The 19042-nt window shown below is 41.1% G+C and overlaps 1 protein-coding gene across 1 annotated transcript in view; it reads left to right on the top strand.

The window, feature by feature from the left end:
- Positions 1 to 19042, top strand: part of PDE7B (phosphodiesterase 7B) — a 119417-nt gene that overhangs the window by 66152 nt on the left and 34223 nt on the right. The window lies entirely within an intron of this gene.

The following is a 19042-nucleotide window of genomic DNA, read 5'->3' as shown; positions in this document are numbered from 1 at the left end:
GCTAATCAGCGCATGCTAAAAATGCTACTGCGCCTTTGTAAAAGACCCCCTCAGTTTCAGAATAAGAGAATAAGTCAGGTACACGCACAACTGCTAATTAATGCCAGTTAGTGCATGTTAAGGCTAATTTTTGGTTTTGACTCCAATTTAGTGCCAGTTAGCTAACAAAATTACAGAGCACATCCGAGGACATGGATTACTGAGACCAAGTCAGCACGGCTTTTGTGTGGGGAAATCTTGCCTGACCAATTTACTTCAATTCTTTGAAGGAGTAAACAAACATGTGGACAAAGGGGAGCCGGTTGATATTGTGTATCTGGATTTTCAAAAGGCGTTTCACAAGGTACCTCATGAAAGGCTACGGAGGAAATTGGAGGGTCATGGGATAGGAGGAAAAGTCCTATTGTGGATTAAAAACTGGTTGAAGGATAGGAAACAGAGAGTGGGGTTAAATGGGCAGTATTCACAATGGAGAAGGGTAGTTAGTCGGGTTCCTCAGGGGTCTGTGCTAGGACCGCTGCTTTTTAATATATTTATAAATGATTTAGAGATGGGAGTAACTAGCAAGGTAATTGAGTTTGCTGATCACACAAAGTTATTCAAAGTCGTTAACTCATGACAGGTTTGTGAAAAATTACAGAAGGACCTTACGAGACTGGGAGACTGGGCGGCTAAATGGCAGATGACGTTTAATGTGAGCAAGTGCAAGGTGATGCATGTGGGAAAAAAGAAGCCGAATTATGGCTACGTCATGCAAGGTTCCACGTTAGGAGTTACGGACCAGGAAAGGGATCTGGGTGTCGTCGTCGATAATACACTGAAACATTCTTCTCAGTGTGCTGCTGCGGCTCGGAAAGCGAATAGAATGTTGGGTATTATTAGGAAAGGTATGGAAAACAGGTGTGAGGATGTTATAATGCCGTTATATCGCTCCATGGTGCAACCTGTTAAATTCCCTTCTATTTCTATATTGTGAATAATTATGTACAAGACTTCCAATAGTATAGTAACAATCTTTCTTTTATTCAACTGTCAATACCATGACAGAGCTATGTAATAACTTTACATAGGAAGCAAGTTATACAGAGATGAAGTTGCTTGCTAACAGTGTTTTCTATCTTTCTTATATACACAGCATGTCTCTAACTTAAGCTATTCATTCAACTATTTTCCCTTATCTTTCCCTTGCCCTTTGCTCTAACCACAAATCAGCAGACCCCAGACATTATCTGTTCTTAAGGCAAGGTTTGTTTTTCTCCTGTTTCTGCACTGCTCAGTATTCCACTGATCATGTGCACATTCCTTTGCAAGGTCTCAGCTTTTTACGAGCCTCCTGTAGTTTTCCATTCTTTTTCTATACAGACCGCACCTTGAGTATTGTGTTCGCCGCATCTCAAGAAAGATATAGTGGAATTGGAAAAGGTGCAGCAAAGGGCGACTAAAATGATAGCGGGGATGGGACGACTTCCCTATGAAGAAAGACTAAGGAGGCTAGGGCTTTTCAGCTTGGAGAAGAGACGGCTGAGGGGAGACATGATAGAGATATATAAAATAATGAGTGGAGTGGAACAGGTGGATGTGAAGCGTCTGCTCAGGCTTTCCAAAAATACTAGGACTAGGGGGCATGTGATGAAACTACAATGTAGTAAATTTAAAACAAATCGGAGAAAATGTTTCTTCACCCAACGCGTAATTAAACTCTGGAATTCGTTGCCGGAGAACGTGGTGAAGGCGGTTAGCTTGGCAGAGTTTAAAAGGGGGTTAGACGGTTTCCTAAAGGACAAGTCCATAAACCGCTACTAAATGGGCTTGGGAAAAATCCACAATTCCAGGAATAACGTGTATAGAATGTTTGCACGTTTGGGAAGCTTGCCAGGTGCCCTTGGCCTTGATTGGCCGCTGTCGTGGACAGGATGCTGGGCTCGATGGACCCTTGGTTTTTTCCCAGTGTGGCATTACTTATGTACTTAGTTATATGCGTAACTGGCCCTATTCTATAACTGGATGTGGAAACTTCAGGTGCTGTTAATAGCATTTGGGGGCATGTCAGCTTTTTTATTCAGTATTAAAAAATTTATGTATGAGAAAATATATGTGGTCAGTGTACTGCAAAAAAACTGTCTGCACAGCAAGTGATGGGAGATTCTTGAAGTAACAGAGTAGATGATGGTCAGTCGGTTCATCCAGTGTGCTGCAAAGGAAATATCGCAGCTGCTTTATGAGAGAGGTAATAGGATAAGACATATTTATTAGAGAATAGTTGGGGGAATGTTAGGGAATGTTGATTTGTTTATATGATTGTGAATGTTTCAAGAGTTTGTTGTTTCCCCTCTGTGAGTTGCAAATTAGTGACCTTACAAGACTTCTGCGGAAGTCTCGCAAGGGAACAAGACAGGTCAGCAGCCACGCCGGGCATGAAAGAGGGGGGCTTTTTCCTTCCCCGAAGAGCATGATAATAAGGTAAAGGAGGGGAGGGGAGGATAGGACACCCTGAGACCTGCCTGCCTGTCCGCCCGCCAGCCTGCCTGTTCGTTCGCAAACCCAGACAAATGGGCAGGCTGGCAAAACCCGCCCAGATGCCGCACAGTATCCTCGAAAGGAGGACATGTCCAGGTAAAACTGGACATATGGTAACCCTATGTACACTTCAACGTTAGGGAATCAAAATAGAAAAATGAAGGCAGATAAAGGTCATATGGCCTATCAAGTCTGCCCATCCATGCCATCTACTCTCCCTATCACTCCCTTAGAGATCCTATCTACTTATCCCATGCTTTCTTAAATTCATGTACAGTTTTCATGTCCACCACCTCCACTAGGAAGCCATTCAATGAAAGCACCACCATTTCCATAAAGAAGTATTTTCTCGGGCTACTTCTGAGTTTATCCCCTTTCATCTTCATCCTATGCCACCTCATTCCAGAGCTTCCATTCAGTTGAAAGACTCCTGTGCATTCATGCTATGTAGGTATTTAAACATCTATATCATATCTCCCCCTCTTCCTTTCTTCCAAGGTACAGGATGTGGAAGTGGGTTTTCTTTGCAGCCAGCTTGTAATAGGATAATATATAAACAAATATGTATTCAGAATACTGCTAATATAGTAAAACAATATAAAATAAATTACTGTTATGACAAGACAAAGGCTGTTGCCTTAGTTTCTGGTCACCTCTTATATGTCCTTTGGATTTGGTAGATAGTATGTGCCCATCACCAATGCCAAAAACATTAGCCTGGTTGGTTTCTAGGGATTTTCATCCTGCTGTTTCCCGCCTGGCTACTCCATGGCCTGCAATGTCATTAACCAATGGTCCTTTATTGTATCTTCTTTCTGCTTAATCACCTCTCTCCTTGCATCTGTTCTCATGGGTATAAAGAGTGGGTTATTTGAAATAAACCAACCCCCCCCCCCCCCCAAAAAAAATATAATCAAAGAAAATACGGTAGAGCCCTCAGTAGTGTACAGTCAATATATATAAATAAATCTTGAGAGTTCTCTAGTGGTCTGACTCCAGCAAGTCTATGTTACAGGAGGAAAAAGCCTCACGAAGCTCAAAAGTCGCTAAAAGCAACAAGAGCAGGGCTGCTTCATTATTGGCTTTAAAAAAAAGCATTAAAATCTTCCTGATAAACTCAAACTGGTTTTCTCTACGTTGTGGGAGAATACTTAGCTATACAACTGCGAAAATATATATTACTCAAATTTCTATTCCACAGTAGTAGTGTGCAGAGTTACTTAGCTTCAAGCCGGTCTTCCTTGCTCTTATCTTATTCAAACTAACGGACCGTGACCTACGGTTGCCAGCGTTTTGTCGCCTGCTTCAGGGTTCACTGGTCAAATTTAAAGTATAGAGAGAGCATCACATATCTCTTCTCAAAAGGAAGACCTTATTTATTTGAAATAGAGCAAGCTCCTAACTCTGTTCCTATTACCCTCTTCTGTACTGGCCACAAGAATGCTGGAATTCTGTCGTGGTTTTGGGGTCCACCCCCTCTCCTAGGATCTATTTTGGGCTTCTACCATTCTCTCAGTAAAGAAGTATTTTCTCAGGAATCCTCTAAACCTTCCTTCCTGCAACTTCAGATCATGACCTCTATCCTTAAATTTATTTTTCTATGGAAAACATTGCCTTTCCAAAATTTATTGAAGCTTCATGAATACATAAATGTTCTATCACGTCCCTGTTTTCTTTTTTCTTTGAGTATATTTAGGGGTGTAGTTATCAATGTGGGCTGCCATTAAGATGTGTTATTTTACAACCAACTTGTTCTATTTTAGAACTGATACCATTTTATGCAATGAAACTTAGTTACTACTAACTGAAGTTAACAATAAAATATCACATCTTAACGGTAGCCTATGTTGATAACTTCCTCCCACACAAAGGGGGTAATTTTGTAACAGATCAGCTATATTAAGAGGGTAAGAAGGCACCTATTTACAGCCTCTTTTATAAAGACAAATAGGCATCTATCCTGTTTATTTTCGAAGGAGAAGGGCGACCATCTTCCGACACAAATCGGGAGATGGGCACCCTTCTCCTAAGGGAGGCCAAATCGGTATAATTGAAAGCCGATTTTGGCCACCCTCAACTGTTTTCCGTCGCAGAGCCGGCCAAAGTTCAAGGGGGCATGTCGGCAGTGTACCAAAGGCGGGACGGAGGCGTGGTTAAGAGATGGCCGGCTTCGGCCGATAATGGAAAAAAGAAGGCCAGCCCTGACGAGCATTTGGCCGACTTTACTTGGTCCATTTATTTTTAGGACCAAACCTCAAAAAGGTGTCCAAACTGACCCAGATGACCACCGGAGGGAATCAGGGATTACCTCCCCTTACTCCCCCAGTGGTCACTAACCCCCTCCCACCCTAAAAAAAATTTTAAAACATTTTTTTGCCAGCCTCAAATGTCATACCCAGCTCCATGACAGCAGTATGCAGGTCCCTGGAGCAGTTTTAGTGGGTGCAGTGCACTTCAGGTGGGCGGACCCAGGCCCATCCCCTCCTACCTGTTACACTTGTGGTGGTAAATGGGAGCCCTCTAAGACCCACCCAAAACCCACTGTACCCATATGTAGGTGCCCCCCTTCACCCATAAGGGCTATGGTAGTGGTGTACAGTTGTGGGGAGTGGGTTTTGGGGGGATTTGGGGGGCTCAGCACCCAAAGGGAGGGAGCTATGTACCTGGGAGCAATTTATGAAGTTCACTGCAGTGTCCCCTAGGGTGCCCGGTTGGTGTCCTGGCATGTCAGGGGGACCAGTGCACTACAAATGCTGGCTCCTCCCGCGACCAAATGGCTTGGATTTGGACGGTTTTGAGATGGCCAGCCTCGGTTTCCATTATTGGCGAAAACCAATGCTGGCCATCTCTAGGGGCGGCCATCTCTGGGGTCGACCCAAATGTTGAGATTTGGCCATCCCCGACTGTATTATCGAAACGAAAGATGGCCTCCCATCTTGTTTCGATAATACGCTCTGGGACGCCTCTTTACGGTGCCGTCCTTAGAGATGGGTGCCCTTGAAGATGGGCGCCCCCATTCGATTATGCCCCTCTATGTGTACTTATAAAGGTACAAGTGCAAATCCTGCAGAAATTCCTAAAATGAAACTGCAGAAATTTATGCCTTTATGTATTTATCCAATAAACATTGAAAACCCCATTTTAGACAGCTGCAATATGTGCATATGGCAAGGTGGCAGGGTTTGGTTGGTGTAGGACAAAACCAAAAGATATACCATATTCTCTCTAATAATCCCTCCTCCCCCATACACACACACACACACACACTTCAGAGCCAGAAAATCCTTTAATTTGAGTCTAACATCCAAAGTTTTATTCCCCCAATAATCACCCATCCTCATCCATAACCTTGAGGAGAGGTAAAGAAATGTCTGGTTATCGTGGGTGGGTGGAGGGTAGAGGAGAGAAATACCTCAGTGCCCTACATTTTGTCCTCAGCCATAGCTCTCCTCACAGCACCTCAGATTTGTTTGTTTTTTCCCTCTGCGGACTGCTTCCTCTTCAGTCCCTCACACTTCCCCTCTACCCTAAGCACAGGAGACTGGAGGAAAGTTTAAAACAAATATTACTGGAGCTTTGCAAGCCACCATCTTTCTCTTAGTGTATGTGTGTGTGTGTGTGTGGGCTCTGGAACGCAAGGTCTGCAGAATTGGGACCATCGTTCCACCCCACCACCTCCTCTGGTCCTGCTTGACTTTCGCCTGGCACAACCACGGGGTAGCAGTGATTCAGTGAGCAAAAACAGTGTAGGTAAAGAAGAAGGAAAAAAGAAGCATTGTTCTTTAAAGCCTGCTCAACCAGCTGTAAGTAAACAATCCTGCAGTGACCCTGCTATTTGTAATGCTACTATGAAGTCAGCCTCTAAAGCCTCCCTGAAACAAAGAACTCCTCCTCCTCTTTGATGAAGGAAACCCACTCCCACATAGCAGGAAAGAGTCAGGATAACAATACAAACATGCCATTCCTTAACCCAGCAGGGCACTTTACTTCTGTTGTTTCTGCTCAAAGTGATGCAAATTTAACCTTAATACAACTGGTGAAGTGCTTTGTCCAAGACAGCCCACTAATTTTACAAGCTTCAGAGACTGAACAGTAACAGTCTGTTCTCACACATCAAACCCAAAGGAATCTGTCTGGTCTCAGCTTCACTCCCCTCTTTCTCCAGTTATTTAGTTTACATAATGAAAAAAGCATGGTTAAAATATAATATATATCAACAAGGTATAGTTTCACAAATTTATTTCAGTAATTAGCAGTTGTTGAACACTTCAGCAGTCTGTTGGCTGTCTTTGTCTTATGTCGCCAATTTCAAGCTTCCAAAAAATTGAAGTGCCTCCAATAATAGCTCACCCTAGACTTCATAAAACCCAATGTTTCTAATAATAATAATTATTATTTATTGCATTTGTATCCCACATTATCCCACCTATTTGCAGGCTCAATGTGGCTTACATAGTTTTGAAAACATTGTCATTACAGGATAGCAGATACGTTTCGTATTGTGTAGAGATTAAGTGGAGGAAGAAAGAAGAAGGAAGGAGGTGATTAGGGTAATTATAGGAGGTGGGCTTTCTTGACTGAGTGGGTTGGTGATGTGGACTAGTGTGGCTATCAGTTCTCATTGTAGGCCTTGTTGAAGAGATAAGTCTTCAGAGATTTGCGGAAGACAGTTGTTTCGTCAATTGTTGTCAGGTCTGTAGGCAATGCATTCCATAATTGCGTGCTTATGTAGGAGAAGGTGGTGGCGTGCATCTGCTTGTATTTTAGTCTTTTACAGCTGGAGAAGTGTAGGTTGAGAAATTTGCGGGATGACCTTGTGGTGTTTCTTGGAGGTAGGTCCACGAGATTTATCATGTAGATTGGGGCGTCCGCATGAATGATTTTGTGTACCATCATGCAGAGCTTGAACGCAGTGCGTTCCCTAAGTGGGAGCCAGTGAAGCTTTTCTCTTAAGGGTTTTGCGCTTTTATATTTAGTTTTTCCAAATATGAGTCTGGGGGATTATTAGAGATAATATGGTACATGTATTCCCCATTTGAGAAGGGGAATATACATCTATGATCACTTTGACCAATGTTGGGATTTACAGCTGCTCCCAGATACATCTAGGTTTTGTAATAGTATTTGTTTTGGGTAGTACTCTATAAGAGAGATTGGGGGAGGTCACTCACTTAATCCCCCAGTGTTTCCCCCCCCCCCCCCCCCAAAGTTGGTTGCACCAAAGGATTGTAGGTTCTGTGCTTAACGGGAAACAATTGAATATGTAGGTTTCCTAAATGGCACACATACACGCTTTAAGTGTCGGCACTTATATGTCTAGGTTCTGAAATACTAATATGTGTAAGTGCTGAAACTTAGATGTGTTCATTGCTTGGTTTATTTATTTATTGCATTTGTATCCCACATTTTCCCACCTTTTTGCAGGCTCAGTGTGGCTTACAACACTGTGGTTGCCTCTGTTGATGCTGTAGATGCTGACTGTTGTAAAATGGTTGATTCCTCCACATGTTCATATACATGTATTCCTGCATGTGTTTTAGAAAAGGCACTATGTTGTTGGTATTGAGAGCAAATAAGAAGTAATTTACAATAAAGTAGACTGAGGAGGGGACTATAAGAGTCCAGATCCCTTCTGTTTTAAATGTTCTGATGATTGCTAACTAGAGAAAGGTGGGAAAGGTGGGGGGAGGGTTTGAAGAGGTTGGGTAGGAAAGGCGGTATATTTGGTTTGCTAATGTAACATGGTTTTTCAAGTTGAAGGGATGTCCACAAGATCCCACTTTATTATTTGATCTTATCTGAAATGAGACCATATCGGTACACTAGATGCTACAGTTGTATTCCTCATAATTGTATGTAACTGGATCTGATAGTTGGTAGTTGTTAAGTGGAACTAATTTTGTATTGCCTGTTACATCAATAATAAAAAAGATTAAACTTAGAAAAGGCGCTATGTCAGTTAGATCCTTTCTAAAAAAATACTACTAGAATTGGACTCATCCCAACTTGGATGTCTCACTTCCAGTTTCTAAATTCTATAAATAATGCAGCTGAAAATATACATGTAAATTGCAACCCCACCTGCATTTTCCCAAATGATTGCATAAAAGTGCATGTGTTCAGGTCATCCTATGTACTTTTACATATGGGGTAATTTTATAAGATGCACAAAAACTATCTGTTGTAGATGGAACTAGGTAAATGAGAGAATGACACTTACAGAGCAACATAACTAAATCAGATCTAACAATCTCAACAAACGCAAAATAGAAACATTATCCAACACAAAAAAATAAAAGGAGAGCAAGGTTTTCAGAGACCCATACCTTGTTCTACAAGGCATTTATGAGGATCTAAACAATCATCGGACCTCCACCATCCTCAAAAACATCAAAAAGTATATTTTAAAGCAGAAAAGCAGCTATGGAGAAAAGACATTCACCCTCAGGCAAAGGCCAAAACGTTCTATATATGGCCAGCCCATTTCCACCTTGTATATTGATCATATCAGAAACTAGGCTGTTAACCATCAAAAATAGGTGAGCACAGATCAACTGAAAAGTTCCCATTTATGCCAGGAGGAACAAAAGTAAATAGCTAGATCTCATTTACTTAGCTTACATCAGGTTCAATCAGCTGCTCATCTTCAGCTGGTGGCTCCCAGCCAGAGCTCAATATTATTGAATGTCCCCTTGTGTACTTCTTACCTTCTTGACAAGGGTCCCTCCTTTCGCCAGTGGTTTCTTCAGAGGAGGAAACAAACACCAGACTTGCACAGGTAATTTTATAAGACAAATTTAACGTGTTCCTACTGTGTCTCATATGTGTGTGATAATACCTTTATAAAACTACCCTCTTAGGGTATCTTAAGCCTTTCTTTGTAGGGTCTGTGTTTAAGGACTTTTACTATTTAAGTAGCACATTTCTATATTGTTTCCGTGCTCTAGGGCAGTGGTCTCCAACCTTTTTCTTATAAAGAGCCGTAAACTGGACATGAGAAAGCTCCAGGGGCCACCAAAAGATTTTAGGCTTACAGATGTAATTTTAAATACTAATGTTGATTCTGCAAGGATATTTTTTAAACTCACTTTATTTTGGCTTATTAACAGTTGCAAAACCTATAATTGTGAATCCTGAGTAACACACTTAAGAAATATCATTCATGAGATACCTGTGTCTGCATATCGTTCACTAGCATAGAAAATCATGGTTCATAATTTGTCTTGCTTATCATAACAGAATTCGGAGACTGTTTGCACCTGTTTCTCATTTTTTACTTCAAAATGTTCATAGTTGAAAAGTCTGTTCGCACAGGTAAGTAGAGCCAAAAAATGAAGAAATTTCCCCTATGATCATCACACACACAGGATAATTAGGAACAATCTTCTAAAAATACGACCACCTAAACTTCCGGAAATCACTAAAACCAACCTATTCAATAAGGCATACCCTACGGACCCAACTTAAACGCCTGAATCCTGCTACACAAGCAAACCAAAGTTCGTAATTGATCATATCATAACTCCTCCTCCTATTTAATTCCCAAATGTGCCTGTAACACATGAACCTTATTGTACTTCATCACATTGTATTTGTTAATACCGGTCTTGGCGAACGCCTTAGGTACTATGTAAGCCACATTGAGCCTGCAAATAGGTGGGAAAATGTGGGATACAAATGTAACAAATAAAATAAAAATCACAGAAATTTTCACAAATTCTATGGCGCTGCTAGAGTTCGATGTTTTCTTGCAGTTCTATGATCTCCAGTTCAAAACGACTGTCTGCCAGCTGCCAGTCAATTGCCACTTTAGAAATTAACTCTGGATCTGCCACAGATTGATTCAGGACAAAGTCCAGCACTTGTCCAGGTGGTGTCACATCCTTCTGGTGAGCAAATTCAATTTTTCAGCTATCATTTATGGGGCTGCAAAAATGGACTGCTGAGGCCACATGTTGAAGACCACTGCTCTAGGGGGCTAATACACAAATGTCATATTCACTTACATCACTACTCTCTGCCTCTGATCCATCCAGACTCCGCCCCCAGGAATACGTACATGCAGTATGCATAAAATATGCACGATCTTTTTGGCATACAGGAGATATTTTATAAAATTACCCCTTAGCATTCTTTCCAAAAGTACAATGTCCTGAAAGGAACACAATACGCAAGGCGAGGTGTCAGTCAGTATTACCTCCCTTTTCTTGACAATCAGGCTCCTGTTTATGCAGCTAGTCATACTCTTATAGTTCCCAGTTTCTTCCTTCATTGACTTGCTGTCTTGGGATCATCTGAAATTATTACCCTTAGATCTTTTTCTTATTTCAGTTTCCAGTTCTTGTTCTTTTTGATTAATATGTGGTTAATAGATTTTTGTAATCAGATACAGGAGTTTACACGTGTTAACACTGAAGCTCATTTTCTAAATCATTGACCATTCTTTCAGTTTTTCAAGTCCCTTTTTCTTTTTTATTTAATTTTTTACTCCTTCCAGGGTGTCTAATGTGGTGTACCCAGTGGATCTCATGAGAACACTGGAAGCTTTAGTTCCTGAGAGTCCTGAATTGACAGAAAGTGAGCTCACAAAGGCAAGCAGTCTCAGCACAAGTAAAGGCAGTTAAGCTAATTAGGCAGTTTCTGGTGAATGTAAAAAGACTTTTAGCAGGGAGAAAGAGGGAGTCAGAGGACAGGCAAAGGGAACTCAGTCAGAGCAGATCCAGCAGAGAAACCCCCTCTAAAGAGGAAGGTGTGGGTTTAGTTGTCAGAATCTGTAATAAACTAGGAACCTGAATGCTGTTCTAGATGTAAGTTTAATGAATTAACGTACTGTCAGTGTTAGGGCAGAGACACAGGAACAATGTGTATGCTGTGTGAAGTGTTCTGACTAGAAACCATAAAGAAGCAATTACGCATTGCTGTTAACAGACATAAGTAATGCCATACTGGGAAAAGACCAAGGGTCCATCGAGCCCAGCATCCTGTCCACGACAGCGGCCAATCCAGGCCAAGGGCACCTGGCAAGCTTCCCAAACGTACAAACATTCTATACATGTTATTCCTGGAATTGTGGATTTTTTCCCAAGTCCATTTAGTAGCGGTTTATGGACTTGTCCTTTAGGAAACCGTCCAATCCCTTTTTAAACTCTGCTAAGCTAACCGCCTTCACCACTTTCTCCGGCAACGAATTCCAGAGTTTAATTATACGTTAGGTGAAGAAACATTTTCTCCGATTTGTTTTAAATTTACTACACTGTAGTTTCATCGCATGCCCCCTAGTCCTAGTATTTTCGGAAAGCGTGAACAGACGCTTCACATCCACCTGTTCCACTCCACTCATTATTTTATATACCTCTATCATGTCTCCCCTCAGCCGTCTCTTCTCCAAGCTGAAAAGCCCTAGCCTCCTTAATCTTTCTTCATAGGGAAGTCGTCCCATCCCCTCTATCATTTTAGTCGCCCTTTGCTGCACCTTTTCCAATTCTACTATATCTTTCTTGAGATGCGGCGACCAGAATTGAACACAATACTCAAGGTGCGTTCGCACCATGCAGCGATACAATGGCATTATAACATCCTCACACCTGTTTTCCATACCTTTCCTAATAATACCCAACATTCTATTCGCTTTCCTAGCCGCAGCAGCACACTGAGCAGAAGGTTTCAGCGTATTATCGACGACGACACCCAGATCTCTTTCTTGGTCCATAACTCCTAACGTGGAACCTTGCATGACGTAGCTATAATTCGGGTTCTTTTTTCCCACATGCATCACCTTGCAGGTTGGAATAGGTCACTGTAGTGTCATGAAATTATATCCTGATTCAATGTTGCCACAGAGTCATGAGAGGGCTGGGTGTTGCTGGCTAGGTGGCTCAGGTAAAGTAAGCTTCTAATTAGAATAAACATAATTGCTCAGAGCTATGAAAGGAAAAGACAAAAAAAACAATGATTTGCTAAAGGGAAATATCTAATAATGGAAATGGTTTGCCTGTCTGGTAAACATACTTAGAAAAGTTATCTCTAAGTCTGCTGTAGACTTTTAAGTGGAGGTGAGCCGTTAAAAGCCACAAGTTCAGAACAGAGAAGAATCCTGTAATAGAAATGTTTTGGCCTGTTTGGAAAATTTACTTAGAAAAGTTAACTGTAAGAAGTTAACTGGGACTGGGCTGTTTTAAAACCATCAGCTGTGAACTTACTGTAGAAAGCCACAAGCTTGGCGGTACTGTTTAAAGCTGCAAGTTGTGCATTTTCATTTTAAAGCTACAGACTGTAGTTTGAAATGTAGAGGGTCTAGTAAATGTTATGGTTTCAGGAAAGCACTTTGGATTAAGTTGTGCAAGTGGCTTTATAAGTGGCTGTATGGTAAGTGTTGAAAGTTGTTAATAAGACATCTGTGGAGAAGCTTCCCATTTAAACTTGTAAATAAAGCATGTAACTAGTACACCAGTGTCCTGCTCATTCATGGTAAAGATTAGTCCTAAGTTCTTTTTCTAGAGAGATAACCCTAAAGAGATCCTTCGCTACAGTACTCAGTTATGCTTATTTGCAGATAACACAAAAATGTATATTTTCCCATATGTTATTCGGGGCTATCACTAATAAAGTTTTTGGAAAGAACCAATTTCTGTGCTGAGTTTTCAGTCATCTCACTAGTAATTTTGCCTTCTCTACCACAATTTTGGAAATAACATGTATAGAATGTTTGTACATTTGGGAAGCTGCCAGGTGCCCTTGACCTGGATTAGCCGCTGTCGGGGACAGGATGCTTGGCTTGATGGGCCTTTGGTCTTTTCCCAGTATGTCATTACTTATGTACTTATGAACTCCATAGATAACACTCTCTGTATTCTACTGCTCAACTGTTTTTTCAGACAATATACAACTTTTTGGACTATTTTCATACCATCCACTTTGCTTACCAGTCTTTTCGGTGGATGTGTCAAGTCTTACTGAAATCTACATAGGCGAAGCTATCTCTTTCACTAAACTTCACCAATACCTTCCTCCTCCTCCGATGATTGATGATACTCTGCTACCGCTCCATGATTATGTTAAGATTCTTGGTGTGTCCTTCGACTGAGATCTTTCATTCAAACCCCAGATTAATTCCGTAATTCAGTCCTTGTTCTTTGCACTTCATCGCATTCATTCTGTTCATTCTTTCCTCCCACTCTTCCTTATCTGTACTCTGATTATCTCCCTTGTAATGCCTAGACTCAACTATTGCAACTCCTTATATGCTGGTCTTCTTTTATATTCCCTAAAATGTCTACAATTAATTCAATCTACTGCTGTTACGCTTAGCCATACCGCACACCATTTTGATCATGTCACTCCCCTTCTCTATTTAGAACATTGGCTTCCTGTTATGGTACACATCAAATACAAAATTCTCCTTCTGGTATATAAAGGCAGTTAAAGGCAGGCTTCCCTCTGCCCCACTGTATATTAACAACCTCTTAATTCCTTATGTCCCCTCCCACAGCCTCTGCTCCAGTGACCAGCTACTTCTCCATTTGCCATCTCCCTCAACATTTTGCCTTACAGTATCCCATGAAACAGCTTTTAGCTTTATTGAACCCAAACTATCAAACTTACTTCCCCTTCACATCAAGTCCCAGCCCTCAGTTACACTTTTCAAAAGATGTCTCAAGACTTTTCGTTTCAATGAACCCTTCATCACAATCCCTGTGCCCCAAGAAGAAGTGCTTCCATGTGCTGGAGAGAAGTTGACTCCAAGACCACCTGACACATGCAGATGAAGTGAGCATAAGTGTGCTAGTGGGATTGCCAGAAAATAAAAGCCAACCCATGGGATAAAGGATATTGAAGGCAGGCTTATGTCTAAGGTGGAAGAAAGCCAGAAGAGTAATTATTTTTTTTCACAAATTGTCAATCCTAGTGGCAGCTTTATGAACAGAAGAGCATTTTTTAAATAGGTAGTCCAGCAGTGATGATCTGGATCATGAGATTAATGCAGCAGGTCCACAAATTTCAAAAATACTCAAACTACTAATGAACCAAAAATGGATGGATGGCCAGCTTACCACCCAACAGCTTCCCCAATTCATCACCATAGATTGAGGCACAGACTCCTACACACAGGCTACAATGGAGCAGGCCTCATCATGCCAGTATTTCTTGTTTATGGACATTATTTTAACATATAAATTCTCTCTGAGAAAAACATTGACACCAGACCAAAAGATGTGAATCAGGATGTTAGGGAGTTTCTTTTTTGGGCTACAAAATGGAAGAAAATATTTATCAAATGGTACCCACAATTTTCAGTCAGAAATCTGCTCCAGATGTTCTAGATTAATTTTTTTTTTTTTTTTAATTTTTAACAAGAATCTTTATTGAGTGAAACCACAAAGTACACCTCAAAACTTTACAGACATTTATCATACAGGTTCCTCTCATAATAATTTGCATAATACATAAAGACTCCTAATGTTCTAGATTAATTTTAACGCTTTTGCTTATAAAAACAAACCTTTGGTTGAGCTGCTTTAGTTTGCCTACAGTTCAAATGTTTTATTATGTTGACAAATATCATATAAGCTCTTCCTGACATTTGTGTTATATAACAAATACCTAGGTTTGCTGAAACATAATCAAACTGCTCACATTTATTTAAACACTTTCTTAGTGGGCTGTGTAGTTTTTATTTCAGGATTTATCTGTGACTTTTTTGTAAAATAAAACGCTCAGCTTCAAGCTATATAAGTGTTTTCAAAGTAAAATTATATCAGTTTAGCAAAATACTAATTCCATAATTCATTATTAATAAACTATCCTAACCCATCATCAAATGACAGATCTACCAAATATGAAAGAGTAGTTTTATTTCTGTTGTGAGTTTATGTATCAGTTGTAAAGTGATCAGTTCCATATTATTTGGCAGAATTTGAATCTTCATCACTGAAACATGAATACCGTGCAAAGTTTTCCTATAGCATTATGCAAGAAAGATATGTAAGCATACATCTGTTTGGGTTTGTTTTTAGTCCTGCAGATTCCTCTTCTTTTGGGCTTCCAGATCAGTTGTAACTAGGGTTGGGGTCCAGTGCCAAGAGTGTTCATTCACAACTAGCTGAGAATTATTTTTCCCATATTTTATTTTCTCTCCCAACTTTCTTTAACAAGTCACTGGAGTAACTGCCCTTGGCAAGTGGTCATGCACCAGGGCTTCCTCTAGAAACTACAATCATGAGTCCCAAAATCCATTCACTAGGGGGCCATTTTACTAAGCCGTGTAAGCACCTACGTTCGCCCAACACGTGCCAAAATGGAGTTACCACCTGATTACTGCTGGTTCTTGCGGTAATTTCATTTTTGGCGCGTGTCTGAAAAATATTTTTTATTTTCGGTCGCGCATAATGGACGCGCGCCAAGTGGCATTTGGCGTGTGTAGGTCATTACTGCCCGGATTCTTTACCGCTAGGTCAATGGCTGGCGTTAAAGTCTCAGACACAAAATGGACGCGCAGCAATTTTGATTTTGCTGTACATCCATTTTCGGCAAAAAAAGGCCTTTTTTACAGGCGCGCTAAAAAATGGATCAACATTCACCTAAAACCCGCGCTTACACTACCGCAAGCCATTTTTCAGCATGCCTTAGTAAAAGGACCCCTTGATGTTGCCGTAATGCAATGACATTGACTCCCTCCCTCCGAGGGGTGTGAAGGTTGCTTTTCCGAATCCACAGCCCTGGCAAACCCAGAGAATAGAAGAACAGATGTAGTGTTGCTATCAAACCTAGATCTCTCCACAAAGTTACTGGGCTGGCCAATACTTAATTTCATGCTGATGTTCAATCAACTGAGCGCTCTAGGAAGAGAGAAGATACAGGAAATATGAATTACTGACACACTCTCCATAGATGCCAACATTTCAAAATGCTTGGGGGGTATCAAACACATTGCAAATTACCCCTCCTTGGACACTGTGAAGGAAGTAGCTCAATATTGGGGGTGCTCAGTACCCATCAGCACCCACAGACCTGGTTCCTGTGCTGCTGTTGTGTTAAATTAGTATGAGATGATAGGAAGCATGTGTGAATATCTCAGTCTCCTCTTGAGAATTAGGTATTTGACAGCTGTAGGGGACATGCTCATTTTGTCTGATGACAAAGGCAATTCTACAACTAGGCACCCCGAGGATGTACAATGGGAGTCTACTCTATAATATTGCCTGGGCACCCATAGAATACCAGGTTAACCCAGTATTGGTGCATCTAATATTTAAGCACCATAGAACTGGCATAAGTGCAGGTGCCCTATTGTGGCAGGGACACACATAACTAAAATTTACAGTGTTCTGGGAGCCCCACCCAAGTCCTGATCATGTTCCACCCAAGTGAAGGTTCCCCTTGTACTTAAACATTATGTATGTTGAGTGTATTGTTACAGAGTAGTGCTTTGGAAGCCTGCTGACATGCGGTTAAGTGTATATTTACATGCGTGAGTGCTAGTATTCTAGACATTTATACTCATAAAAGGCATGCAAATACAGGCGCCTAGATTATAGAATTACCCTTAAACTGTAACAGTATGAAAATGAATATATCTGGGTTCAAAAATTGTAATCTAAATCCCTGCCCCTCAGAGCCTTAAAATGTACCTGGACATGAGAGGAGGGATAGAGACACAGAGGGATGTGCTGTTCAAAGTAAAGTAGGGACGCATAGGAGAAATGCTGAACATGGGGGGAGCATAGGGACAGGGACCCAGAGGGAATGCACTGGACAGGATGGATAGAGACATACAGGAAAAATTGATGGTGGAAATAGATAAGAAATTTCAAAAGGACAGGTGACCCTGGAGAGAGCTGAGAAAAGTACGAGACACTAGTACCAAAGAAATGTTCAGACAATAAAGGTAGAAAAAGAAAGTATTTTTTTCTAATTGTAATAGATAAGCTGTGGGAAATGTGCCCTCCCCCCACCCGGTCCCCACTACCCTGGGAATGATTGTGTTAAAGGGGGCTCATCCAGTCCTAGCTACACCTCTGCTAGCAACTAAAACTGGTCTAACATTTCTTTGCTTACTCTGTAGCTAAGCAGTAGTACTATGGATGAACTATACAGCCTTAGGTGGTAAATCAGCATATAAAGTATTGCAATAATCCAATTAGGACAGAGTATCTTGTAAAAGTCTTCACACCCTTGTACCTTTGTACATTTTTCACATTCTGCTATCTAAAGAAATACAACACAGAATGAGTTATAAAGTACTGATTTCACTGATCTAAACAACCAGCGTACCTGAATGTAACTCATCTTGAGCTGCTACTGAAAAGGTGTGAGTAAAATCATCATCATCATAATAATAATAATAATATACTCTACACTTTTAGTGTGAAAGAACAATTATAGAAATGTTCACATAGTAATTAAGATGAAAAAATCAAGAAGGCTTGACTAATCCAAATTAGCTCCATTTCCACAACACGGGCACTCGGAACGTACTCAGACATAACTTCTTGTGTCCACATTAATACATTGGAGTCTGCTTTCGACAGAATTTGGAATTTATTTGTCCGCTGCCAGTTACATCTAACATTATGTTTCTAAACTTTACACATAAATATTCCATTACTTGACTTCATAACTGTTCACATGACTTATGCCTGGGTACACAGCTTCTTTTATTGTCCCATAGGTTGTGCCATTGAAGCACCCTGGTTCCTCGCTGTGCTGCCTCTCGCAGCACCCGTTGTCTCTCTGGTGCCTACCGTTCAAGGATGCACCTACAATTGTCTCTTCGGTGTATCCCGTTGAAGGATGCACCTACGATTGTGCCTCCGGTGTATCCCGTTGAAGGATGCACCTACGATCTTTACCAATCTGATAATCTGGGCCTCCCGGCCATCAAAGCTAGGAGACAAGCTGTGAATCAGCCACAATGCAGGCATATGATTCTTTGCTTACATTTCAACTTTACAATCAACTGTTTTCCAATAACAAATTTTCTTTTATCTGTTACTCTGCTGTGTACCTGTCGCAGTTATTGTATAACTGCTGTAGCTTGCTTCCACTGCCTGCGGTAATGAATCCTCGCTTGCCGCAGGCTCCCCCTAATCCTGACTGTGGCCCTTCCAGAAAGTTATTGTCTCAATGTAATCCTGCAAGTCTGAAATAAAAATGTCTAGACCTACATCTGATAAATGCACCCCGTCTGCCCGGTACATGCCCTCACAAGATTCCGTTATTAGATCATGCTTGATAACATGGCCTTTTATGTTGTGCATAAATTTTTCCATCCATCTATTGACCTTCTTTCTGGTATTATATACAGCCCGGTGCGATCTCTCACCCCTCCACACCTGCCATGGGATGATATTGGACCATGCTAAGCGGAACCTTGGTAGTAGGCAGGCCAATTTAAGAAAATTGTTTTGTATGTGTTTTAGGAGTGATTCGCTGTTGACCCATGCCAGATCTTTGCCTCCCAAATGCACTATTATCGTATCAGGAGGCGGTAGGGTCTGTAGCTTCCATGATAAGGTTGGTATTAGCT

This window comes from Microcaecilia unicolor, chromosome 3 (assembly GCF_901765095.1).
Source record: "Microcaecilia unicolor chromosome 3, aMicUni1.1, whole genome shotgun sequence".
Taxonomy (NCBI): domain Eukaryota; kingdom Metazoa; phylum Chordata; class Amphibia; order Gymnophiona; family Siphonopidae; genus Microcaecilia; species Microcaecilia unicolor.
The sequence above is the reverse complement of the archived record's forward strand: the minus strand, read 5'-3'. Positions and strand labels throughout refer to the sequence as shown.